This window comes from Mesoplodon densirostris, chromosome 2 (assembly GCF_025265405.1).
Source record: "Mesoplodon densirostris isolate mMesDen1 chromosome 2, mMesDen1 primary haplotype, whole genome shotgun sequence".
Classification (NCBI taxonomy): Eukaryota; Metazoa; Chordata; class Mammalia; order Artiodactyla; family Ziphiidae; genus Mesoplodon; species Mesoplodon densirostris.
Window position 1 is genome coordinate 88845079 of NC_082662.1, and position 27426 is coordinate 88872504.

A 27426-nucleotide genomic window follows, 5' to 3' on the forward strand; every position below is an offset into this window, starting at 1 on the left:
TTCACCCATTTGTTTGAAAGGACAGCATGAGGTTACAATGCAGTATAAGCTTGTGCTGTTTGTTTTCTACAGCAATGGTCTTCAAACATTTTAAGTTTGTATCTCATTTATACATTTTTTATAACATTCCTTCATAGATAGATAGATAGATAAATAGTTGGATAGATTGATGAGGATAGATAGATGTGAATAAATAAATTTATATAAGTATATAAATAAGTTAACCTTTAATTTTGACAATTTTTAAAAATACATTGTCTCAAGCTAGCTAGTGTAATAAATATAGTAAAAAATTTTACAAATGCTCCCCATCTTCAAATAATTGTGAACATTCATTATAGAAGACAATGTGACCCATAAATCACTTTAAAATGTAGTAAGCCACACTGTGCTGAAAGCTAACAAATGTTGAGCTACTTGCATATTATATATGATTTGAGACTGATGACATATGGCCATAGTGTGGGTATCAGTATTCAGATGTGTAATAAAAATTATTAAATGTAGACTTTCTTATATTTTATATAAAAAGTATAAATAGAAATTCTAACATGCTATTTTATATTCTAGTGGATTGTTTTACATATCCCCTGGGTGATAGAAGCTCATTTTAGGCAATTATTATTTTGTTGTACCTCTAGAGGTATGGCTTTTTCAGTTCATTAAGTTTCCTCCTTCTGATGCCATGGTTCCTGAAGATTTGTGCAAGAAGACAAATTATGAATGAATGCTAGTGTGCTCCCTTTAATATTCTCTATCTGCTCTGTCATCTAGCACTAATCCTGGATACTTTGACACTCCCTCCAAAATAATGTCCTTCTCCATTTAGACCATGGCCTGTGAGGCTAAGGAATAGCATCAGTCCTCATCAACTCAGCAGCCTAGGCATGTGTTGGATGTATTATCTATTTCTCTTTGGAGATATCAGGCCCTCCTGCAACTAAAGCACATTTTATTTTACTCTGTTCACCTACTGAAGAATTGCTGGTATTCTCATTAGTTTTAAGGGTTGGAGTTCATTCTAAGACTCCATTAAACTAGTAATCTTGCTGTAGTCTCCTCCTTGGAGAGTTGAAACCAATTAGCAGGTAGGAGATAAGGGGTAGATAGCAGGTAAGGTTTATCCCACCCACATCCTAGTTTCAGCTATTTTGTGAATGTTTAGTCACAGCTGGGCAATATGGAAAGGGTTGGGAAGTGATGTGTCAAACTTTCGAAGGGTTGCTTTTATTCCAAGGTTGATATTAAATTTTACATTCAAGCAGTACCCTATATCGAGGCAGAAATAGAAACTAACAAGGATCTTACTTATCTGCCAAAAATGTGTCAATTTCTGCCATTAGAATCATTCTCTTGGGCTGAGGTATTCACTATACAGAGTTAGGTTAGAAAAATTTATCTTAGAAGAAAAGTTTGTTCATTCATTCACATATTAAAAAATATATCTTTGGGGGGAGGGAGGAGTCGAGATGGCAGACTAGGAGGACGTGGAATTTGCCTCTCTTCACAAGTACATCAAGAATACATCTACAAATGGAACAGCTCTCACTGAACACTGGCGGAGGACCTCAGACGCCTAAAAGGACGAAGAAAATCCCCACGCAGTCGGGTAGGATGAAAGAAAGAAAAAGAGAAAAGAGGAAATGGGAAGGGACCAGCACTTCTGGGGGACACCTGAAGGAGAGGAGAGTTCCTGCACTCAGAGAGGCCCCCTCATAGTAGGGGGATCATCTGGGATAGAGAGAGACCTTTGGAGGATCAGAGGGGAGTGCAGCAGTCAGTCTGTGGAAGGCAGGACAGAGTAGGACCTATGCACATTGTCTGTGCTGCAGCCCTGCACACCCCAGCCTGAGTCCTGTTTCTCCTGGTGTGGAGTGGGACTGGGTGCTGAAAAGTTGTTTGGAAAGTGGACCCAGGGAAGGGACAGTTGTTGGCTGTGAGGAGACAGCCTGAAGGCAAGGGAGTGGGGAGCTCCACAACAAAACTGCAGAGGAGGCCTGGGCCATCATAGAAGCAGGGCGCCATTGTTAAGTGGCATGCAAGGGGTGGTGCTGCCACTGCAACCCCCTTCCCCACCCACTGGCCCCTGCCTCCATGGACCCTGGGAGGGGTGCCCATCTGAGCAGGCTCACCCCCTTCCCCCAAGCCAAGGCCTCCTTTGGCTGTGCAGGTCCCAGTGGGCCTGCATGCCATGCCTACCAGGGCATCCTGGAGAGTCAGCCCTGGGTGCCCCAGCCTGAGACCAGCATCCACCAATGCTGGCGGGGGCTGGGTGTTACAGCATGGGATTAGGAGAGCAGACCCAGGGAGAGGACTGCTGTTGGCTGTGCAGAGGCGGCCTGAAGGGACAGAAGTGAGGAGCTCAGCTGCACAGGGACAGCCTGAGGAGATGGGAGTGAGGAGCTCCATGGCTGGAAATGCTCCTGGAGGAAGCATGGTCTGCCTCAGAGGTGAGGCGCCATTGTTGAGTGGCATGTAGAGGGCAGGGCCGCCATTGCGGACTCAATCCCCACACACCAGCCCCTGCCTGTGCGGACACTGGGAATGACTCCCACTAGAGTGAGCATGCCCCAGTGTGTCACAAACTCCTGCTGGCCTCTGTCACCATGGGCACTAGAGGGGGATCGCATCGGAGTGAGCGTACGAGCCCCAGGTGTGGCCGCCCTGTCCCTCCCCTGCCTGAGCAAGCATGCCCCCCGAATCTGTTGCTGCTTCTTGCCTCTCCCACCTAAGTGAGCAAGCGTGCCCTAGTCAGTCCTACCTTTGCCCCTTATTGTCTGGGTGGGGAACAGACGCCTGAGGGTGGCCCACATGCAGAGATGGGGCCAAAAACAAAGCTGAGCCCTGGGGCCTGTGCAATTAGGGAAGAGGAACTGAAATCTCTCTGTGCAGCTGCAGAAGCTGTGGACAAACCCCTGTGATTGACTTGGGAAACCCAGCATCCATGGAATATCTGAATGGATGAGTGTTCCCACAATTGGAATCAATCTAGCTTTAGCAGCTGTGGATTTTGGGGGCAAGTACACATGGGAGTTGGGCCAGGACAGAATCTGAACTGCCCCCACAGTGCCCACAGCAGGTCCAGAGACCTATCTAGAGGTCTTGGAGAGCCTCCTGGGGAGGCAGGGGTTGGCTGTGTCTCACTGCGGGGACAAGGACACTGATAGCAGAGGCTGCAAGAAAAGTTCTTTTTAATTTTTTGTTTAACTTTATTTTAAAAACATTTTTATTTTTCTATTTTTTATTTTAATTTTGTTATTTTGTTTGTTTTTTGTTTTTTCTTTATTTTTTCTTCTGAGATTTTTGTTTGTTTTGTTTTTATCTCTTTTTTTGGTCTTTTTTGTGTGCTTGCTTTTCTTTTTAGTTTGCTTTCTGTTCTTTTTTTGTTTTTGTTAGTTTTGTTTTTATTGTTTCGGTTTTGGGGTTCTTTGGTTGTTCTCCTGTTTTTTGTTTGATTTTTTTAGTTTGCTTTTTGTTGTTTTTTGGTTTGTGTGGTTTTTTAAAAATTGTTTTTCCTCTTGTTTGGTTCTATTTTTATTACTTGTCTTGGGTTTTGTTTATTTGTTTCATTTGTTGTTTGGTTTTTATTTGTCTTGGCTTTTGTTTGTTTGTTTGTTTTCTTTTCCTTTTTTTTTGTTTTTTTGGCCATGTGGGGACTTGGGTCCCCAACCAGGGGGTTGAGACTGAGCCCCTGGGGTGGGAGTGCCAAGTCGTGGCCCCAGGGAATATTAATTGGTGTGCACTCTCCCAGAGCTCCCCATCTTGGCACCACGACCCAGCTCCACCCAACTCTCTGCAAGCTCCAGTGCTGGATACCTTAGGCCAAACAACCAGCAAGACAGGAACACAGTGCCACCCACCAGCAGACAGGCTGCCTAAAGTTGTACTAAGCTCACAGACACCTGAAAACACACTCCCCCATGCGGCCCTACCCATCACAGGGACAAGACTCAGTTCTATCTACCAGAGTGCAGGCACCAGTCCCTCCCACCAGGAAGGCTACACAAGCCCCTGGACCAACGTCACCTACTAGAGGGCAGACACCACAAGCAAGAGGAACTATGACCCTGCAGCCAGCAAAAAGGAGACCACAAACACAGTAAGTTAGACAAAATGAGACAACAGAGAAATATGTTCCAGACGAAGGAGATAGGTAAAAATCCACAAGATCAAAAGAAGGGGAAGTAGTCAATCTACCTGAAAAAAATTTAGAGTAATGATAGTAAACATGATCCAACATCTCAGAAATAGAATGAGGGCACAGATTGAGAAGATCTAAGGAACCTTCAATAAGTACCTAGAAAAACTAAAGAACAAACAAACAGTGATGAACAAAATAATAACTGAACTGAAAAATACACTAGAAGGAATCAGTAGCAGAATAACTGAGGCAGAAGAAGGGATAAATGAACTGGAAGATAGAATGGTGGAAATAACTGCTGTGGAGCAGAATAAATAAAAAAGAATGGAAAGAAATGAGGACAGTGTCAGAGATCTCTGGGAAAAAATTAAATGCACCAACATTCAAATTATAGGGGTCCCAGAAGAAGAAGAGAAAGAGAAGGGGTCTGAGAAAGTATTTGAAGAGATTATAGTCAAAAACTTCCTGAATGTGGAAGAGGAGATAGTCAACCAATTCCAGGAAGTGCAGAGAGTCCTATACAGTATAAACCCAAGGAGGAACATGCTGAGACACATGTTAATCAAACTAACAAAAATTAAATACAAAGAAAAAATATTAAAAGCAGCAAGGAAAAAGCAACAAATAACACACAAGGGAATCCCCATAAGGTTGTCAGCTGATTTTTCAGCAGAAACTCTGCAGGCCAGAAGGGAGTGGCAAGATATATTTAAAGTGATGAAAAGGAAAAACGTACAATGAAGATTACTCTATCCAGCAACTATATCATTCAGATTCGACAGAGAAATCAAAAGCTTTACAGGCAAACAAAAGCTAAGAGAATTCAGCACCACCAAACCAGCTTTATAACAAATGCTAAAGGAACTTCTTTAGGTGTAAAACAAAAAAGAAGAAAAAGACCTACAAAAACAAACGCAAAACAATTAAGGAAATGGCAATAGAAACATACATATTGATAATTACCTTAAATGTAAATGGATTAAATGTTCTAACCAAAAGACACAAACTGGCTAAATGGATACAAAAACAAGACCTGTATATATGGTGTCTACAAGAGACCCACTTCAGACCTAGGGACACATACAGAACTGAAAGTGAGGGGATGGAAAAAGATACTCCATCCAAATGGAAATCAAAAGAAAACTGGACTAGCAAAACTCATATCAGACAAAATAGATTTTAAAATAAAGACTGTTACAAGAGACAAGGGAGGACACTACATAATGATTAAGGGATCAATCCAAGAAGAAGACATAACAATTGTAAATATGTATGCACCCAACACAGGTGCACCTCAGTATATAAGGAAAATGCTAACAGCCATAAAAGGAGAAATTGACAGTAACACAAAAATAGTGGGGGACTTTACCACCCTACTTATACCAATGAATAGGTCATCCAGACAGAAAATGAATAAGGAAACACAAGCCTTAAATGACACATGAGACCAGATAGACTTAACTGATATTAATAGGACATTCCATCCGAAAGCAGCAGAATACACTTTCTTCTCAAGTGCGCATGGAACATTCTGCAGGATAAATCACATCTTGGGTCACAAATCAAGCTTTGGTAAATTTAAGAAAATTGAAATCATATCAAGCATCTTTTCTGACCACAACACGATGAGATTAGAAATCAATTACAGGCAAAAAAAAAAAAAAGGTAACACAAACACATGGAAGCTAAATAATATGTTACTAAATAAACAGTGGATCGCTGAGGAAATCAAAAAATACCTAGAGACAAAAGACAGTGAAAACACGACAATCCAAAACCTATGAGATACATCAAAAGCAGTTCTAAGAGGGAAGTTTATAGCAATAAAATCTTACCTCAAGAAACAAGAAAAATCTCAAATAAACAATCTAACCTTACACCTAAAGGAACTAGAGAAAGAAGAACAAAGAAAACCCAAAGTTAGTAGAAGGAAAGAAATCATAAAGATCAGAGCAGAAATAAATGAAATAGAAACAAAGAAAACACCAGCAAAGATCAGTGAAACTAAAAGCTGGTTCTTTGAAAAGATAAACAAAATTGATAAAACTTTAGCCAGACTCATCAGAAGAAAAAGGGGGTGGGGAGAGGATTCAAATTGATAAAATTAGAAATGGAAAAGGAGAAGTGACAACGGACACCACAGAAACACAAAGGATCATAAGAGATTACTACAAGCAACTATATGCCAATAAAATGGACAACCTAGGAGAAATGGACAAATTCTTAGAAAGATACAAACTTCTAAGACTGAACCAGGAAGAAACAGAAACTATGAACAGACCAATCACAAGCACTGAAATTGAAACTGTAAACATCTTCCAACAAACAAAAGCAAAGGGCCAGATGGCTTCACAGGGGAATTCTATCAAACATTTAGAGAAGACTTAACACCTACCCTTCTGAAACTCTTCCAAAAAATTGAAGAGGAAGGAACACTCCGAAGTTCATTCCACAAGGCCATGATCACCCTGATACCAAAACCAGATAAAGATATCACAAAAAAAGAAAATTACAGACCAGTATCAGTGATGAACATAGACACAAAAATCCTCACCAAAATACAAGCAAACAGACTCCAACAACACATTAAAAGGATCATATACCATGATCAAGTGGGGTTTATCCCAGGGATTCATGACTTCTTCATTGTACACAAATCAATCAATGTGATATACCACAGTAACAAACTGAAGACTAAAAACCATATGATCATCTCAATAGATGCAGAAAAACTTTGGAAAAAGTTCAACACCCATTTAAGATAAAAACTCTCCAGAAAGTGGGCTTAGAGGGAATATACCTCAACATAATAAAGGCCATATACAACAAACCTACAGCTAACATCATAATGGTGAAAAGCTGAAAACATTTACTCTAAGATCAGGAACAAGACAAGGATGTCCACTCTCACCACTTTTATTCAACATAGTTTTGGAAGTCCTAGCCATGGCTATCAGATAAGAAAAAAGAAATAAAAGGAATTCAAATTGGAAAAGAAGAAGTAAAACTGTCACAGTTTGCAGATGACATGATACTATATGTAGAAAATCCTAAAAATGCTACCAGAAAACTACTAGAGTTCAGCAATGAATTTGGTAAAGTTGCAGGATACAAAATTAATACACAGAAATCTCTTGCACTAACAATGAAAGACCAGAAAGAGAGATTAAGGAAACAATCCCATTTACCATCACATCAAAAAGAATAAAATATCTAGGAATAAACCTACCTAAGGAGGCAAAAGACCTGTAGTCAGAAAACTCTAAGATACTCTTAAAAGAAATCAGAGATAGCACAAACAGATGGAGAGATATACCATGTTCTTGGATTGTAAAAATCAGTATTGTGAAAATGACTATACTACCCAAAGCAATCTACGGATTCAATGCAATCCCTATGAAATTACCAAGGCTTTTTTCACAGAATTACAACAAAAAATTTTACACTTTGTATGGAATCACAAAAGACCCCAAATAGCAAAAGCAGTCTTGAGAAAGAAGAATGGAACTGGAGGAATCAGGCCCCCGACTTCAGACTATACTACTAAGCTACAGTAATTAAGACAGTATGGTACTGGCACAAAAAAAGAAATATAGATCAATGGAACAGGATAGAAACCCAGAGATAAACCCACGCACCTATGGCCACCTAATCTATGACAAAGGAGGCAAGAATATTCAATGGAGAAAAGACAGCCTCTTCAATACGTGGTGCTGGGAAAACTGGACAGCTACATGTAAAAGAATGAAATTAGAACACTCCCTAACACCATACACAAAAATAAACTCAAAATGGATTAAAGACCTAAATGTAAGGCCAGATACTATAAAACTCTTAGATCAAACACTCTGACATAAATTACAGCAAGATCTTTTTTGTTCTACCACCTAGAGTAATGAAAATGGAAACAAAAATAAACAAATGGGACCTAATTAAACTTAAGAGCTTTTGCATAGCAAAAGAAACCATAAACAAGATGAAAAGACAACCCTCAGAATGGGAAAAAGTATTTGCAAATGAAGCACCTGACAAGTGATTAATCTCCAAAATAGGCAAACAGCTCATGCAGCTCAATATGAAAAAAACAACCCAATCAAAAAATGGGTGGAAGAAGTAAATAGACATTTCTCCAAAGAAGACATACAGATGGCCAACAAACACATGAAAAAATGCTCAACATCACCTGTTATTACAGAAATGAAAACCAAAACTACAATTAGGTATCACCTCACACTGGTCAAAATGGCCATCATCAAAAATTCTACAAACAGTAAATGCTGGAGAGGGTGTGGAGAAAAAGGGAACCTACTACACTGTGGGTGGGGATGTAACTTGGTACAGCCACTATGGAAAACAGTATGGTTGTTCCTTAAAAAACTAGAAATAGAGCTAACATATGACCCAGCAATCTCACTCCTAGGCATATATCTGGAGAAAACCATAATTCAAAGGGATTCATGCACCCTGGTGTTCCTTGCAGCACTATTTACAATAACCAGGACATGGAAGCAACCTAAATGTCCATCAACAGAGGAATGGATAAAGAAGATATGGTACATATGTACAGTGGAATATTACTCAGCCATATAAAGCAATGAAATAGTGACATTTGCAGAGACGTGTATGGACCTAGAGACTGTCATACAGAGTGAAGTAAGTCAGAAAGAGAAAAACAAATTTCGTATAATATTGCTTATATGTGGAATCTAGAAAAATGGTAGAGATGAACTTATTTGCAAAGAAGAAATAGAGTCACAGATGTAGAGAACAAATTTATTTTTACCAAGGGGGGAAGGGGGGGATGAATTGGGAGATTGGGACTGACATATATGCTCTACTATGTACAAAACTGATAACTAATGAGAACCTACTGTGTAGCACAGGGAACTCTACTCAGTGCTCTGTGGTGACCTAAATCGGAAGGAAATCTAAAAAAGAGTGGATATATGTACACGTATGACTGATTCCCTTTGCTGTACAGCAAGAAACTAACACAGCATTGTAAAGCAACTATACTCCAGTAAAAACTAATTAAAAAATAAATAAAAACAAAAATATAACTTTTGTACCTGCTTACCTACTGTGTACTCACTGCTTGGCCCTGGATCTACAAAGAGGGTAATGCCAAAAAGCAAAATCCTAAAAATTCTCAGCTTACAAATTAAATATTGAACATTCACTATGTATTTAGAATTGTGCTTAGGTGTTGTGTGGAAACAAAAGACATAAAAGGGGGTTACAAGACGTATTCTATTTAGTTGAGTAAGTCCTGACAGAGAACACTAACTTCCCTAGAAAAATCTCACTGTCCTTTTTATACTTTGGGGTATCCATATGAAAATTTGGAATAATAGCTTCCTTACAGGCGTTAAGATTTAGTTCATTTATGCTGATAAGATCTCTAAGTCAGAGGCTTGCTCGAGTAAGAGGATCACTTAAGTGTCATAAGTAGAGAATATAATTGCATTCATCGTCCTATATTGAATAAATTCTACCTGGTAAACATTGACTGAGTCTCATTAAGACAAAGTAATAAGATTCTGTGCTCTCAAATATCATTTTCTCAACTATGCATTTGCTTCTACAAGCTCAAAATCTTGTTTCTGAGAAGAGTTGCCAGTGACATGTTTAAAAGACCCATTTTAACAGAAAAAGTTACAAAGCCAAGTAAGTTTAATTGCATGTCACCTCTTGGTTTTGACAAAATATAATGGCACAAGTTGCTAGTAAACTTAATTATGTAGATTTATTTTAGCTTAACAAAATACATGCTATATAGAGTAAGTAGTTAGCTACCAGCCAAGTTTTAACTTGATACTTTTTTTTTTATGGTGAAAATGTTCATGAAAAAATGATTTAAATTAATGAACTTTACCAGTATAATTATTGTCAGAAGAAGTTTTAGACTGGAAAAATACCTCTTATTGGGTTCAAGGGGAAATATAAGGGCCTCTTTTCAATGTGTAAGCCAAACTTTGCTACAGGTGTTACAAGTCCTTGTTCAGCCTTGTACGTCTGCCAAGACTCTTCAGAATTGCCACAATCACCCCTAACTTCTGGAGCTCAGCTTTCCCCATAGAATCCTGCCTTCTATAGGGACAGAGACTGTTAGCTAAATGAAGACTCAGGGTGTTTGAAAACACCCCAGCCTCCCTTTCTTCCCTAAGTTAATTTTCCCCATTTCCTTAATTTCATTACCCTTTTTTCATACACCTTCCACCACCCCCCAACAAAATCTCTGGAGGTATATTTGACTTTTTGTTATCTTTCAGTACCTCCCAGTCACCAGACCCTACATATTGTTTCTTAAATATTTTCAGATATCAGTGTGCCCCCCTGTTGATTCTTATTTCTGGCACCTTAGTCCAGTTCTTTCTATCCAGACAAATGCAATTGCCTTTTCATGTATTTCCTGGTCCTTCCCCTCTTCAACCAACCCATTACATATGATTAATGTTATTAAGATAGAGATTTTATTGCTGCCTGGCTCAATGTTTCTATATGGTCTAGGAAAAGAGTTCAAATGCTTATCATGGCATTTAACATCTTCCAATCTTTCTCTATCAGTCCACCTTCATCTTCATTCCAGCACAGCTTGTCATCATCTCCTGACCATGGCATCATCAGCATTGAGTTCATCGTGTTCCCATTTCCCACCATTCCTTCTCTTTAATCATATCTTTCTCAACTTTCATGACTCAGATGAAATCCTAATTTCTTTGCACAGCTTCTACAAGTCTCCCAACTGCAACTGATCAATTGTTCAAGCTGAAAGGAATATCACAAACTATGTAAATGCACGTCTGCATTGTACACAAGAAATTGAGTCCCAGAAAGGTTAACTACTTAGAAGCAAAATTGTGATTTGAGCCCTTTCATGTTCCTTCCTATCTTGTTGCCTTTCTAGCCTGCTTAAAGAAATGATAGTATTTAAGAGTTCCATATCTTTTTATTTGTTGATTAACAGTATACTTTTTTGCCTTATTGCTGAACTATATTTCATCTGCATATATTTGTTCTTACTTTCTATTCTATAAGCTCTGAGAAATAAAGGACTGTATAGCACATGCATTTCAGTGCTAAGTGTATCTGAGCAACTGTATATACTGTATATATTTACTGAAGGGTTTGAATGTACTCTTTAAAAATACATCTAATTGAATTGTTTGTTTTTTTGATATTGAGCTCCATGAGCTGTTTGTATATTTTGGAGATTAATCCTTTGTCTGTTTTTTCATTTGCAAATGTTTTCTCCCATTCTGAGGATTGTCTTTTCGTCTTGTTTATGGTTTCCTTTGCTGAACAGAAGCCTTGAAGTTTAATTAGGTCCCATTTGTTTATTTCTGTTTTTATTTCCATTACTCTAGGAGGTGGGTCAAAAAAGATCTTGCTGTGGTTTATGTCAAAGAGTGTTTTTCCTATGTTTCCCTCTAAGAGTTTTATAGTGTCTAGTCTTACATTTAAGTCTGTAATCCATTTGGAGTTTATTTTTGTGTATGATGTTAGGGAATGTTCTAATTTCATTCTTTTACATGTAGCTGTCTTGTTATCCCAGCACCACGTATTGAAGAGGCTGTCTTTTCTCCATTGTATCTTCTTGCCTCCTTTGTCATAAACTAGGTGACCATATGTGCATGGGTTTATCTCTGGGCTTTCTATCCTGTTCCACCGATCTATATTTCTGTTTTTGTGCCAGGACCATACTGTCTTGATTACTGTAGCTTTGTAGTACAGTTTGAAGTTGGGGAGCCTGATTACTCCAGCTCCGTTTTTCTTTCTCAAGATTGCCTTGGCTATTTGGGGTCATTTGTGTTTCCATATGAATGGGTGGAAGACATAAACAGACATTTCACCAAAGAAGACATATACATGGACAAGAGGCACATGAAAAGATGCTCAACATCACTAATTATTAGAGAAGTGCAAATCAAAACTACAGTGAGTTATCACCTCACACTGGTCAGAATGGCCATTATCAAAAACTCTAGAAACAGTAAATGCTGGAAAGGGTGTGGTGAAAAAGGAAACCTCCTGCACTGTTGGTGGGAATGTAAATTGATACAACCACTATGGAGAAGAGTATGGAAGTTCCTTAAAACACTAAAAATAGAACTACCATATGACCCAGTAATCCCACTACTGGGCATATACCCTGAGAAAACCATAATTCAAAAAGAGACATGTACCACAATGTTCATTGCAGCACTATTAACATTAGCCAGGACATGGAACCAACCTAAATGTCCATTGACAGATGAATGGATAAAGAAGATGTGGCACATGTATACAATGAAATATTACTCAGTCATAAAAAGAAACGAAGTTGAGTTATTTGTAGTGAGGTGGATGGACCTTGAGTCTGTCATACAGAGTGAAGTAAGTCAGAAAGAGAAAAACATATACTGTATACTAACACATACATGTATTTTGGAATCTAAAAAATAAAAAAAGTACTGATGAACCTAGTGGCAGGGCAGGAATAAAGACATAGACATAGAGAATGGACTTGAGAATACGGGGTGGGAGGGGGAAGCTAGGGTGAAGTGAAAGTAGCATTGACATATATACACTACTGAATGTAAAATAGTTAGCTAGTCGGAAGCAGCAGCATAGCACAGGGAGATCAGCTCGGTGCTTTGCTATGACCTAGAGAGGTGGGATAGGGAGGGTGGGAGGGAGGCTCGAGGGAGGGGATATCAGGATATATGTATGCATATGGCTCATTCACGTTGTTGTGCAACAGAAACTAACACAGTATTGTGAAGCAATTATCTTCCAATAAAGATCTATTAAAAAAATAGATCTAAAATTCTAATGAAGTCCCTGTTTTTTTGCTAACGTGTTCAAGTTGAACATTAAATAATATTTTATTCTCAAAGAATAACAAACTGTTTAGGTATTCAGCATTTAGCTAAGCAGTGTAGGAAAGGAAATGGAGATTAAAATAGGGTTAGAGGTAAAATTCAATTATTAAACTAAGTAATAAAGCCCAATACCTTACTGCTAATTAAAAGATAATTCCTGAAATAAAGTGAAGATGAAAGGTTTTGCCAAATTGTTTTCCCCCAATCATTTTTATATATTTGATTAATATTGTTGGATTAAAGGGAAATATTGATATATACATAGCTATGGCATTATTATTTTGGTAAATAAGAGATATTTTACCTTTATTTTTCTTTCTGTAAGTCTGGTTTGTGGTCTGTAGCATTTGAGGAATCACCAATATTTAACTACCTGGCAAGCTTTTGAACTATAGAGAGACATAGACAAAAGCTAGCTAATTTTGAAAGAAATTCTTCTTGACCTATTAGATGCCAACTCCTCATATTGTCTATTTGTTAGGGGCAAGACAAAATTTACCTATAAATTAGTAAAATCTAAATTTAATAACACAGTGAACATTTTACATTTAGGATAAGAAAAATATTTTCTCTCATTAAGTACCATCTTTCTGATGAGCAACAGTTATGGTCTATAAGAGTTAATGCAAAGTCAGTAGAACAAAAGTTAATTTTTTAAAATGTCATTTACCATCCTGAAAAAATCTGCATGCAACATTACATTTCTCACTTTCTGTAAGTCTTGGAAAGACATGATATTTTCCTGGTTTCGTCAACAGCGAAAATGCCTTCACACAGGCCTGTAGCTGATGACATTGTAGTGAAAACTCTCCAAACACTAATTAGAAATTAAAAAAAAAAAATCCTGACAACACCTCACTACATCATAGTTATGTTTCATCACCTTAGACATTCATTATCACTCACCACACACATATGTTAATGGGGAGAATTATTTAGAATTGCTATATATTGCGGAGTTAAGATATTTCTCTGTTTTTAATATTGTTGAATTATTTTTGGATGACTAACAACTGGTGATATCAAATTGTAATTTTATACATATTTTATTGTGCAAAACAAATGGAAGCCCCTATTTTTTAAAAAAATTCTTCAAGGCATGTTCTTCCAAAGACAAAATGAAATGCATAGGTTTCCTTACAACATTAAGAGAAAAAAATCTGCACTCTCTTCAGATTTTTGAAATAAGATCAACTCTATCCACATGACTTTAACTTTCTTACTGTTTGAAAAATGAAAATCTTAATGGACATTTTAGTGGTTATATGATGATTAATGAAAACTTTTGAAAGAGATACATAGGTGCATTTCAATATTTGAATTCAAAGAATAGCAACAAGAGAAAGATAGTGCTTGGTTTGTACAAGGGGCTACAAGGAATTTGGAATATGATAAATATTTAACTTCCCTCTGCTTAATTTCCTCTTTTAACCCACAAATTGTTACATCAAGTGTTCTTGCAAAATTGTATACAAGAAAAGAAAAGGAAAGCCTCAATTTGTACATGATTCATAGAATGAAGTTTACAGTAAATATTAAATGATAAATATACATAATAATACAATTAAATGTTAAATATATACAGTATAGTGTACATATTAGTACAGATAATATGTTTGGCCTCACTATCTGCTCTTTAGCTTTAGCTTGGGTTCTGGCTTCATAGAATCCTTTCCTTGGTTAAGCTTAGAGTAACACCATTTTATATGGAGACTATCTAAAGGAAATCACTTCCCTGCTCTCCTCATAAGGTACATATAGATGATATCACATAAATAGGATATGACATGTGCTAATCCATAATACTGCTTACCCAGGCTAGTATTCCATCTCTTTCCTGCTCATTCATTTGTATAGCCAGGAACTTCTTCATAAAAACTCTAACTGTATCAATGTATAGGACTATTACACTTCTTAGAATGTTGGAAGAGGCTGTAAGTCAGGCTCCAAAATTCTTCACTTTCTACCTAAGCAATTAGAAATTTGTGACCTGGAAGTAAAACTGTGCTAAAGATGCTTTGTTTCCAACTGTTGATTGTTAACCAAATCAAGTTAGAAATCCCTCATAATGGTAGCTATTGTTCATTGAGTGCTTTCTATGTGCATGGCATCTAAGTTACAAATAATTCCTCAAGCTTGTAGGAAAAAAAATGACAGTTTAACCATGGTAACAAGTAAATATGAGAACTGGTTTTAAACTTATTTAATCAATAAATGACAATTTGTTTCATTTAACATGTCTTTGAAAGCCAACCAACTAGTGACAGTGTTATGCCTTCAAAGTTAGCCAATCAGTGGTAGACTTACTCTAGTGAATACTTAAAATTTTTTTTAAAATTTTATATTGAGCATAGCTGATTAAAAATGTTGTGGTAGTTTCAGGTGTACAGCAAACTGATTCAATTATATATATACATGTATCTATTCTTTTTCAAATTCTTTCCCCATTTAGATTAGATCATTTAGATTATTAGAGAATACTGTATAGCGTTCCCTCTGCTATACAGTAGGTCCTTATTGGTTATCTATTTAAATATAGCAGTGTGTACATTTGAATACATTTTCAAAGGTGACACTGACTCTCATCCAGACCTACAACACAAACCACACTTCCAAGGCAGATGTTAATAATTCTTGCTTAAGAATAATCAAATATTTCTCAAGTATCCTAAAAAAGTTTGACAGTTTGCTTTACTCAGTGAGTTTGTACCTGGCCAGCATAGACCTTCCTCACTTTAGGATAAAACTCAGCTTTTCCATATGTGATAGTGAATGGTATTCTCTTCCTATGACAAACTGTTAAATAATTTAATTCTCATGTTAGCTCTGTGAAGTACATACCATTATTACCTCCATTTTAGAGGTAGGGAACTGAGATACAGGGAAGTTAAGGAACTTAAGGAATTTTCTCAAGGCTACAACAATTCAAGTGTCATATAGCTGGTAAGAGTCCAAGCAATCTGACTCAGAGCCTAGACTCCTAACAACTTTGCTGTACTGCCTTTTTACACTTTGTTAAAGAGGCCTAGAAAAGTTCCCACAGTATCTCACAGACCAGAAAAAGAAGCTAAATTTTAGAAAAACGACTACTGTGTTTTTCCCCTTCACTTTTAGCAGTTTGAAGCAGAGTGATTTATAAGGATGTGGATAGAAAGTGAAGCACTTTAAAGTATTATTTGGGGGCTTGTAAAATATGAAATCGTCAAAATATGGATAATGTGTGGCTGAAGAGCTACTCAGTGAATAAATTCCTGCTCCATTTGTGAGCCTTTCTCTTTCTTACAGGAAAAAGATCTCTTATGATTGCTGCAGCCAGACACAGGTAAAATTCTACTCTGCTTTTGTTTTTCAGGGCTGTTTGGCTGGGTGTACGCGGTACATGAGTACCTGTTCAGCCAAAATCTATAGGCTAAACAGTATTTCCGCAGTGGAGAAGTGAAAATTTATTAGAAGAGGCCAGGGATTTTAGTGCTTCATGACTGGGTGATTAGCAATGAAATTACAATTAGTACGTACAAAGGTACTACTAAAAGTTTCTTGGTGGTAGCTGTACCGTATTAGGCTGTTAATAATGCAAACAACAAAAAAGTGGAGTTAGAGAATGGATGGCTACGATTACTGTGAGTTTCTCCAGTAGGCATCAAAATATTAAAACTAAAACAGCAATTATTGCAAAGAGCTCTTAAAACTCAACGATGAAAAAGCAAACAAACTAATTAAAAAATGGGCAAAGAGCTAAAAAGATGCTTCACCAAAGGAGATATACAGATGACATAAAAGCATATGAAAAGATGTTCAACATCATTTGTCATAAGGGAATTGGAAAAACTACTCAGTGTCTGGCATTCAAGAAGAATTTGATTGGTTTAATTGCTTCATGTGTTTCTTTTTTTGTTTGTTTGTTTGTTTTTGCGGTATGGGGGCCTCTCACTGCCATGGCCTCTCCCGCCGCGGAACACAGGCTCTGGACGCGCAGGCTGAGTGGCCATGGCTCACGGGCCCAGCCGCTTCGCGGCACGCGGGATCCTCCCGGGCCGGGGCACGAACCCGCGTCCCCTGCATCCAGGCGGACCCCCAACCACTGCGCCACCAGGGAAGCCCACTTCATGTGTTTCTAAATGGTATCTTTCCTTTACCCAGTTCCCAAATAGATTTTTTTTAACATCTTTATTGGAATATAATTGCTTTACATTGTTGTGTTAGTTTCTGCTCTATAACGGAGTGAATCAGCTATACGTATACATATATCCCCATACCCCCTCCCTGTTGTGTCTCCCTCCCACCCCCCCATCCTACCCCTCTAGGTGGTCACAAAGCACTGACCTGATATCCCTGTGCTATGTGGCTGCTTCCCATAGCTATCTAGTTTGCATTTGGTAGTGTGTATATGTCAGTGCCACTCTCTCACTTCGTCTGAGCTTACCCTTTGCCCTCCCCGTCTCCTCAAGTCCATTCTCTACATCTGCGTCTTTATTCCCGTCCTGCCCCTAGGTTCATTAGAACCTTTTTTTTTTCTTTTTTAGATTCCATGTATATGTGTAGCATATGGTATTTGCTTTTCTCTTTCTGACTTACTTCACTCTGTCTGACACTCTCTAGGTCCATCCACCTCAGTACAAATAACTCAACTTTGTTTCTTTTTATGGCTGAGTAATATTCTATTCGATATAATGTGCCACATCTTCTTTATCCATTCATCTGTCGAGGGACACTTAGGTTGCTTCCATGTCCTGGCTATTGTAAATAGTGCTCCAATGAACATTGTGGTACCTGACACTTGTTGAATTATGGTTATCTCCGGGTATATACCCATTAGTGGGATTGCTGAGTCATATGGTAGTTCTACTTTTAGTTTTTTAAAGAATCTCCATACTGTTCTCCGTAGTGGCTGGATCAATTTACATTCCCACCAACAGTGAAAGAGGTTCCCTTTTCTTCACACCCTCTCCAGCATTTATTGTTTGTAGACTTTTTGATGATGGCTATTCTGACCACTGTGAGGTGATACCTCATTGTAGTTTTAAATTAGTTAATTTATTTATTTATTTATTTATTTATTTATGGCTGTGTTGGGTCTTCGTTTCTGTGCGAGGGCTTTCTCTAGTTGCGGCGAGTCGGGGACACTCTTCATCACGGTGAGCAGGCCTCTCACTATCACGGCCTCTCTTATTGCAGAGCACAGGCTCCAGACGTGCAGGCTCAGTAGTTGTGGCTCACGGGCCCAGTTGCTCCGCGGCATGTGGGATCTTCCCAGACCACGGCTCAAACCCGTGTCCCCTGCATTGGCAGGCAGATTCTCAACCACTGCATGGCCAGGGAAGCCCCTCATTGTAGTTTTGATTTGCATTTCTCTAATGATTAGTGATATTGAGCATCCTTTCATGTGTTTGTTGGCAATCTGTATATCTTCTTTGGAGAAAAGTCTATTTAGGTCTTCTGCCCATTTTTGGATTGGGCTGTTTGTTTTTTTGATATTGAGCTTCATGAGCTGCTTGTAAATTTTGGAGATTAATCCTTTGTCAGTTGCTTCATTTGCAAATATTTTCTCCAATTCTGAGGGTTATCTTTTCATCTTGCTTATGGTTTCCTTTGCTGTGCAAAAGTTTTTAAGTTTCATTAGGTCCCATTAGTTTATTTTTGTTTCTGTTTCTCTAGAGGTGGGTCAAAAAGGATCTTGCTATGATTTATGTCAAAGAATATTCTTCCTATGTTTTCATCTAAGAGGTTTATATGTCCGGTCTTACATTTAGGTCTTTAATCCATTTTGAGTTTATTTTTGTGTATGGTGTTAAGGAGTGTTCTAATTCAATTCTTTTACATGTAGCTGTCCAGTTTTCCCAGCACCGCTTATTGAAGAGGCTGCGTTTTCTCCATTGTATATTCTTTTCTCCTTTATCAAAGATAAGGTGAACATATGTGCGTGGGTTTATCTCTTGGTTTTCTATCGTGTTCTGTTAATCTATATTTCTGTTTTTGTGCCGTTACCATACTGTCTTGATTACTATAGCTGTGTAGTATAGTCTGAAGTCAGGGAGCCTGATTCCTCCAGCTCTGTTTTATTTTCTCATGATTTCTCTGGCTATTTGGGGTCCTTTTGTGTTTCCATACAAACTGTGAAACTTTTTGTTCTAGTTATGGGAAAAATGCCTTTGGTAGTTTCATAGGGATTGCATGGAATCTGTAGATTGCTTTGGGTAGTATAGTCATTTTCACAATGTTGATTCTTCCAATCCAAGAACATGGTACATCTCTCCATCTGTGTGTATCATCTTTAATTTCTTCCTTCAGTGTCTTATAGTTTTCTGCATACAGGTCTTTTTTCTCCTTATGTAGGTTTATTCCTAAGTATTTTATTCTTTTTGTTGCAATGGTAAATGGGAATGTTTCCTTAATTTCTCTTTCAGATTTGTTATCATTAGTATATAAGAATTCAAGAGATTTCTGTGCATTAATTTTGTATCCTGCTATTTTACCAAATTCATTGATTAGCTCTAGTAGTTTTCTGGTAGCATCTTTAGGATTCTCTCTATATAGTATCATATCATCTGCAAAAAGTGACAGTTTTACTTCTTTTCTGATTTGGATTCCTTTTATTTCTTTTTCTTCCCTGATTGCTATGGCTAAAACTTCCAAAACTATGTTGAATATTAGTGGTGAGAGTGGGCAACCTTGTCTTGTTCCTGATCTTAATGGAAATACTTTCAATTTTTCATCATTGAGGTCGATGTTGGCTGTGCTTTTGTCAGATATGGCCTTTATTATGTTGAGGTCAGTTCCCTCTATGCCTATTTTCTGGAGAGTTTTTATCATGAATGGCTATTGAATTTTGTCAAAAGCTTTTTCTGCATCTATTGAGATTATCATATGGTTTTTCTCCTTCAGTTTTTTAACATGGTGTATCACATTGATTTGCATATATTGAATAATCCTTGCATTCCTGAGATAAACCCCACTTGATCATGGTGTATGATTCTTCTAGTGTGCTGCTGGATTCTGTTTCCTATATTTTGTTGAGGAGTTTTGCACCAATGTTCATCAGTAATAATGGCCTGTAGTTTTCTTTTTTTGTGACATCTGTGTCTGGTTTTGATATCAGGGTGATGGGGGCCTTGTAGAATGAGTTTGGGAGTGTTCATCCCTCTGCTATATTTTGAAAGAATTTGAGAAGGATAGGTGTTAGCTGTTCTCTAAATGTTTGATAGAACTCACCTGTGAAGCCATCTTGTCCTGGGCTTTTGCTTGTTGGAAGATTTTTAATCACAGTTTCAATTTCAGTGCTTGTGATTGGTCTGTTCGTATTTCCTATTTCTTCCTGGTTCAGTCTTGGAAGGTTGTGCTTTTCTAAGAACTTTTCCATTTCTTCAGGTTTTCCATTTTATTTCCTTATAGTTGCTTGTAGTAATCTCTCATGATTCTTTGTATTTCTGCAGTGTCAGTTGTTACTTCTCCTTTTTCATTTCTAATTCTGTTGATTTGAGTCTTTTCCCTTTTTTTCTTGATGAGTCTGTCTAATGGTTTATCAATTTTGTTTATCTTCTCAAAGAACCAGCTTTTAGTTTTATTGATCTTTGCTATCATTTTCTTCACTTCTTTTTCATTTATTTCTGCTTTGATCTTATGATTTGTTTCCTTCTACTAACTTTAGGGTTTTTTTGTTCTTCTTTCTCTAATGGCTTTAGGTGTAAGGTTTGGTTGTTTATTTGAGCTGTTTCTTGTTTCTTGAGGTAGGATTGTATTGCTATAAAGTTCCCTCTTAAAACTACTTTTGCTTCATCCTATAGGTTTTGGGCTGTCTTGTTTTCATTGTCATTTCTTTCTAGTTATTTTTTGATTTCCTCTGTGATTTCTTCAGTGATCTCTTGGTTATTTAGTAGCATATTGTTTAGCCTCCATGTGTTTGTACTTTTTACAGTTTTTTTCCTGTAATTGATATCTAGTCTCATAGCACTGTGGTCAGAAAAGATACTTGATATGATTTCCACTTTCTGAAATTTACTAAGGCTTGATTTGTTTACCCAAGATGTGATCTATCCTGGAGAATGTTCCATGAGTACTTGAGAAGAAAGTGTATTCTGTTGTTTTGGGATGGAATGTCCTATAAATATCAGTTAAGAAGTCCATCTTGTTTTATGTGTCATTTAAAGCTTGTGTTTCCTTATTTATTGTCATTTTGGTTGGTCTGCCATTGGTGAAAGTGGGGTGTTAAAGTCCCCTACTATTATTGTGTTTTTGTCGATTTCCCCTTTTATGGCTGTTAGCATTTGCCTTATTTATTGAGGTGCTCCTATATTGGGTGCATAGATATTTACAATTGCTGTATCTTCTTCTTGGATTGATCCCTTGATCATTATGTAGTGTCCTTCTTTGTCTCTTGTAATAATCTTTATTTTAAAGTCTATTTTGTCTGATATGAGAATTGCTAGTCCAGCTTTGTTTTGATTTCCATTTGCATGGAATATCTTGTTCCATCCCCTCACTTTCAGTCTGTATGTGTCCCTATGTCTGAAGCGGGTCTCTTGTAGACAGCATATATATGGTCTTGTTTTTGTTTGCCTTCAGCCAGTCTGTGTGTTTTGGTTAGGGCATTTAATCCATTTGCATTCAAGGTTATTATTGATATGTATGTTCCCATTACCATTTTCTTAATTGTTTTGGGTTTGTTATTGTAGGTCCTTTCCTTCTCTTGTGTTTCCTGCCTAGAGAAGTTCCTTTAGCATTTGTTATAAAGCTGGTTTGGTGGTGCTGAATTCTCTTAACTTTTGCTTGTCTGTAAAGGTTTTAATTTCTCTGTCAAATCAGAATGAGATCCTTGCTGGGTAGAGTAATCTTGGTTGTAGTCTTTTCTCTTTCATCACTTTAAATATGTCCTGCCACTCCCTTCTGGCTTGCAGAGTTTCTGCTGAAACATCAGCTGATAACCTTACGGGGATTCCCTTGTTTGTTATTTGTTGCTTTTCCCTTGCTGCTTTTAATATTTTTTCATTGTATTTAATTTTTAGTAGTTTGATTAGTATGCATTTTGGCATGTTTCTCCTTGGATTTATTCTGTATGGGACCCTGTGTGCTTTCTGGACTTGATTGACTATTTCCTTTCCCATATTAGGGAAGTTTTCAACTATAGTCCCTTCAAATATTTTCTCAGTCCCTTTCTTTTTCTCTTCTTTTTCTGGGACCCCTGTAATTCGAATGTTGTTACATTTAATGTTGTCCCAGAGGTCTCTGAAACTGTCCTCAATTCTTTTCATTCTTCTTTCTTTATTTTGCTGTGTGGTAAGTATGTCCACTATTTTATCTTCCAGGTCACTTATCTGCTCTTCTGCCTCAGGTATTCTGCTATTGATTCCTTCTAGACAATTTTTAATTTCATTTATTGTGTTGTTCATCATTATCTGTTTGCTATTTAGTTCTTCTAGGTCCTTTTTAAACATTTCTTTTATTTTCTCCATTCTATTTCCAAGATTTTGGATCACCTCTTCTATCATTACTCTGAATTCTTTTTCAGGTAGACTGCCTATTACCTCTTCATGTGTTTGCTCTGGTTGGTTTTTACCTTGCTCCTTCATCTGCTGTGTATTTCTCTGTCTTCTCATTTTGCTTAACTTACTGTGTTTGGGGTCTCCTTTTTGCAGGCTGCAGGTTTGTAGTTCCCATTTTTTTTTTGTTGTCTGCACCCATTGGGTAAGGTAAGTTTAGTGGGTTGTGTAGGATTAATGCTGTAGTGGACTGGTGCCTAAGTTCTGGTGGATGAGGCTGGATCTTGTCTTTCCTTGGGCAGAACCGAGTCCGATGGTGTGTTTTGGGTTGTCTGTGAACTTATTATGATTTTAGGCAGCCTTTCTGCTAATGGGTGGGGTTGTGTTCCTGTCTTGCTAGTTGTTTGGCATGGTGTGTCCAGCACTGGATGTTGCTGGTCGTTGAGTGGAGTTAGGTCTTAACGTTGAGACGGAGATCTCCAGGAGAGCTCTTGCCGATTGATATTACGTGGGCCATGAGGTCTCTGATGGTCAAGTGTCCTCAGCTTGGCTCTCCCACCTCAGAGGCTCTGGCCTGACACCCGGCTAGAGCACCAAGACCCTGTCAGCCACACGGCTTAATTTAAAAATTACTTTATTGGGACTTCCCTGGTGGTCCAGTGATTAGGAGTCCATGCTTCCACTGCAGGGGTTGCGGGCTCAACCCCTCATTGGGGAACTTCTAGTGTTTGAGGGTCTCCTGCAGAGGCTGGGGGGGCTGTGCCTCACCACAGGGACAAGGACACTGGCAGCAGAAGTTCTGGGAAGTACTCCTTCGTGTGAGCCCTCCGAGAGTCCTCCATTAGCCCCACCAAGGAGCCTCCCAAGTGGATTTTAAGTTCCCCAAGTGATAACATTATTGTACCTTTTTTTGAGATATAAATGTGTTACAGAATACTCCACACATCATAGGTATGTGATAAATATTGGCTTAAAGTATATCTCTTGTAGAAAACATATAGTTTCTTTTATTCAGTCTGAAAATCTCTGACTTAGGTTGAATTGTTTAGTTTACTTACATTTAATGTAATTATTAATATGCTTGAGTTTGTTTATCATCTTTGCTTTCCATCTCCTTTATTTTTTCTCTTCTTGCTTTTTTGTATAAATTGAATATTTTTGTATTCTATTTCCTTTCTCTTTTTACTTTTTAACCAATGACTGCTCTAAGCATTACAGTATGCATTCTTAACTTACTACAGTGTGACTAAAATGAACATTACTCCAGTTACCCGAAAATATAAGTATCTAACAATAATATATTCCATTTACCCTCATCCATTGTGTTACATTTCTCATATTGTTGTTGAACCCATGTTTGTGTGCCCTATGTACAGTGAGGCCAAACAAGCTGAAATGTCAGAGTTTGGAGCAGAGAAAGGTTTATTGCAAGGGCCAAGCAAGGAGAATGCACAGCTCATGCTTAAAAAGCTAGGGAATGTCTAGGAGGCTGAAAGCCTTTTTCCTACAAACAAGAAACGTGGGTACACAGAAAGACTTTTGTACCTGGGAGGGCCCCTCAGGGTCCTGCTTGGTTTCAATATATTTTACTTTTTCAATATATGTTACATACATGATAAACCTCACAATAAAGTGTTATTGTTTTTGCTTTAAACCGTAACTTGTCCTTTTTGAAAAAAAGAAATTAAAAGTTTTAAAAGTATTTATGTAAAAATTCATTTCATGTGTTATTTCTTATACATGCAGATTTCCATATTGTCTATATATACATATATGTGTATGTGTGTGTGTGTGTATATATATATATATATATATATATATATATATACACACACACACACATACATATATATAAATCATTTTCCAGTATTTCTTGTGCATAGATCTCATGGAAACAAATACAGTAAATTTTTGTTTATCTGAAAATGTCTTATGCATATTTGAATAATATTTTCAGTGGATATAGAAATCTGGTTTGCTTGCAGTAATTTAAAGATATCACTGCATCTTTGGGCTTCATTATTTCTGATAAGAAGTCACATATTCAATTTACCATTACCCTTGTACATAACATGTCTTTCTTTTCTAGATTGTTTTTATGATTTTCTCTTCATCTTTGGTTTTCATTAGTTAACAGTGATGCATCTAGGTGTGGTTTCCTTTGAATTTATTCAGCTTTGGGTTCACTGATTAGTTTTGTCCCACAGCTTACTGAAACTCTGTTTACTTTGTTTTTTGTCTTTCTTTACCATGATTTTCAGATCAGGTAATTTCTTAATCTGTCTTAAAAATTGGTAATCATTTCTGCATTGTCTAATATGCTACTGAGCCTCTCCATTGATTTTGTTTTTCATTTCAGATATTGTATTTTCAATTCCAGAATTTCCATTTGATTCTTTTTCATAGTTTCCATTTCTCTGCTTACATTACTGAACTGTTTACTCATATGTCTATCTTTTTTTTTTTTTTTTTTTTTTGGCGGTACGCAGGCCTCTCACTGCTGTGGCCTCTCCCATTGCGGAGCACAGGCTCCAGACGTGCAGGCTCAGCGGCCATGGCTCACGGGCCTAGCCGCTCTGCAGCACGTGGGATCCTCCTGGACCGGGGCACGAACCTGTGTCCCCTGCATTGGCAGGCAGACTCTCAACCACTGTGCCACCAGGGAAGCCCCTCATATGTCTACCTTTAATTTTAAGACCTTGAACGTATTTTTAAAGTAGTTTTAAAGCCCTTGTTTAGTCATTTCATTGTCTGAGTTATCTTCTGGGTCTATTTTTATTGGCTATTTTATTTTCCTTTGATTTGAGGGACATTTCCCTGTTTCTTCATATGTCTAGCAAGTTTTAAATGCATGTTGGTCATTTTTAATGGTATATCAGAATGAGGCTGAATCATGCTATTTTCCTTTAAATGCCATTTAATTTTGTTCTGGCAGGCAGTTAAATTACCATTGGGTATTCTTGATCTCATCAGGCTTAGTTTTATGCTTTGTCAGTTTTATGCTTTGGGTCTGTTTTTTTGTTAGACCTAGAACATGACCCTTGCTCTAGGGTACAGCTCTTTATCCTAAGTCATAGTCTTATCACATCTCAGCTGAATGCCAGAAGTGCCCAGTGAGATTTCATCATTCTATATGGTCCTAAACTATATTTTTTTCTCTCCCATATCTCCATTTAGCTCTTAATTTCATAACAGCCACTCTGTAGTCTTGTGTTAGCTTTCAGCTAAGAACCCTCAGTCCTCAGTCTATGACATGTGAGAAACCCTTAGTCAGACTTCTGAGGCTCCTTTTTACAAAGCATCTACCTCTCTGATACCCTGTCCTGCAAAATCTAGTCATTTCAGTAGCCCTAAAGTGTAATCTCTGCCTGCTCAGCTCAGCAAGACCACTCTCTCAACATGGGCATTATCTTCTTACACTGAGGTTTGAAAAGTGCTCCCAGGTGGAAAATCTGACACTCACATGTGTGGGCAAATCTTAAAAGTGCATTGTAAATGACACTATGCTTTAATAGTGAAAGGTCAATGAAATGCAAACTTCTGATAAAAATGCCACAACCAGTCATGTTTAATGTTCTCTTCATTGTGAAATGGTATAAGTTTTAGGTTTGATAAATTCGTTTTGTTCTCTTGGTGTTGGCATGGGATCATAAGTCACAGGTAGATAAAATTCACCACAGGTAATAAAGTTCTGTGCCTTTGGTAAGGTAAACTTAATAGAGAAATTTTGAAAAGTTAAATAAGAGCCTGAAAATAGAAACCCAAGGAAACGTAAAAAAGTTAGAAATATTAGAAATAATAATAAACCTTGCACATAATTTCCTATTAAACTATCCACCTCAGCTGTTGATGAGCTGAAATCTTCCTAGTATCATTAAGTTAACTGAAAACTAAAACATAATAATACTTAGTTTTTAAAAATAGTTTTATCATCTGACCATGATCAGAAATACTGTGGGGATTTCTGTGGGTTTTACATAGAGGTAGAAGAACTATTACCACAAAATGAGTTTGAGATGGAAATATTGGGGGACAAAAAAAAATTATTTGTAATTGCACCCAAAGAGTTCTGTTTACTCCATATAAAAATTACATAAGAAATAAATAATGTACTTTTATTAGAGGTAGTAGCAGTAGTGTTACCGAACTCAGGTTTGGCTGCTTGCCACTCAAAAGCCAATACTTGAGAGGCAAGTGTTGGTTGGAAAAAGAAATGTTGCTTTATTTAGGAGGCCAGCAACCTGGGGAGAAGGTGGACTCATGTCCAAAAAGCAGCTCCAAAGATTCTGCTCGACCATGAAAGTTTTTAAAGGGAGAATCATTTGGGGAGGAGAATCAGAGTCTTCATTATCTTCCACTGTGTGCAAACTTTCATCTGATTGGTTGGTGGTGAGGTAACAGGGCTGTGTTCCAGGAATCTTGTGTTCACCCTGAAGTTACTGTTCACCACCTGGGTGGGGGCCTTAGTTTCTCCAGAAGAACTCAAAGGCATTGTTATGTATATTCCTTGAGGAGGAACCAGGACACTGCCCAATGCCTGCACTGTTGTTTCTTGACTGCTCCTCATTTGTTTCTGCATTCCTTCCCTTCCCTGATAAGCAACTGTTTGAATATGCCCTTTGGAACTCAGGGAAGGTCAAAGAGGCTGACTAAATGAAGTCTATTTCCTACACACAAGAAATGGGGGACACAGAAAATATTTCTGCCTTGGAGGGCCCCACAGGGTCCCACTCTGTTTCAGTAGTGGTAATAGTAGTAGTAATAATAGTAGTATTTGATGAACCTGGTTGATATTCCTAAGGAGGAGATTAAAGAATGAACTTCAGATTTAATAAATAAATAAATAAATAAATAAAAATATTGAAGCATTTTTCAAATAAAGTGATCTTTTACTTAGTTTCTTTCTCATAATACTCAATGATGCCCTCACTAATTCTAATGTTTATGA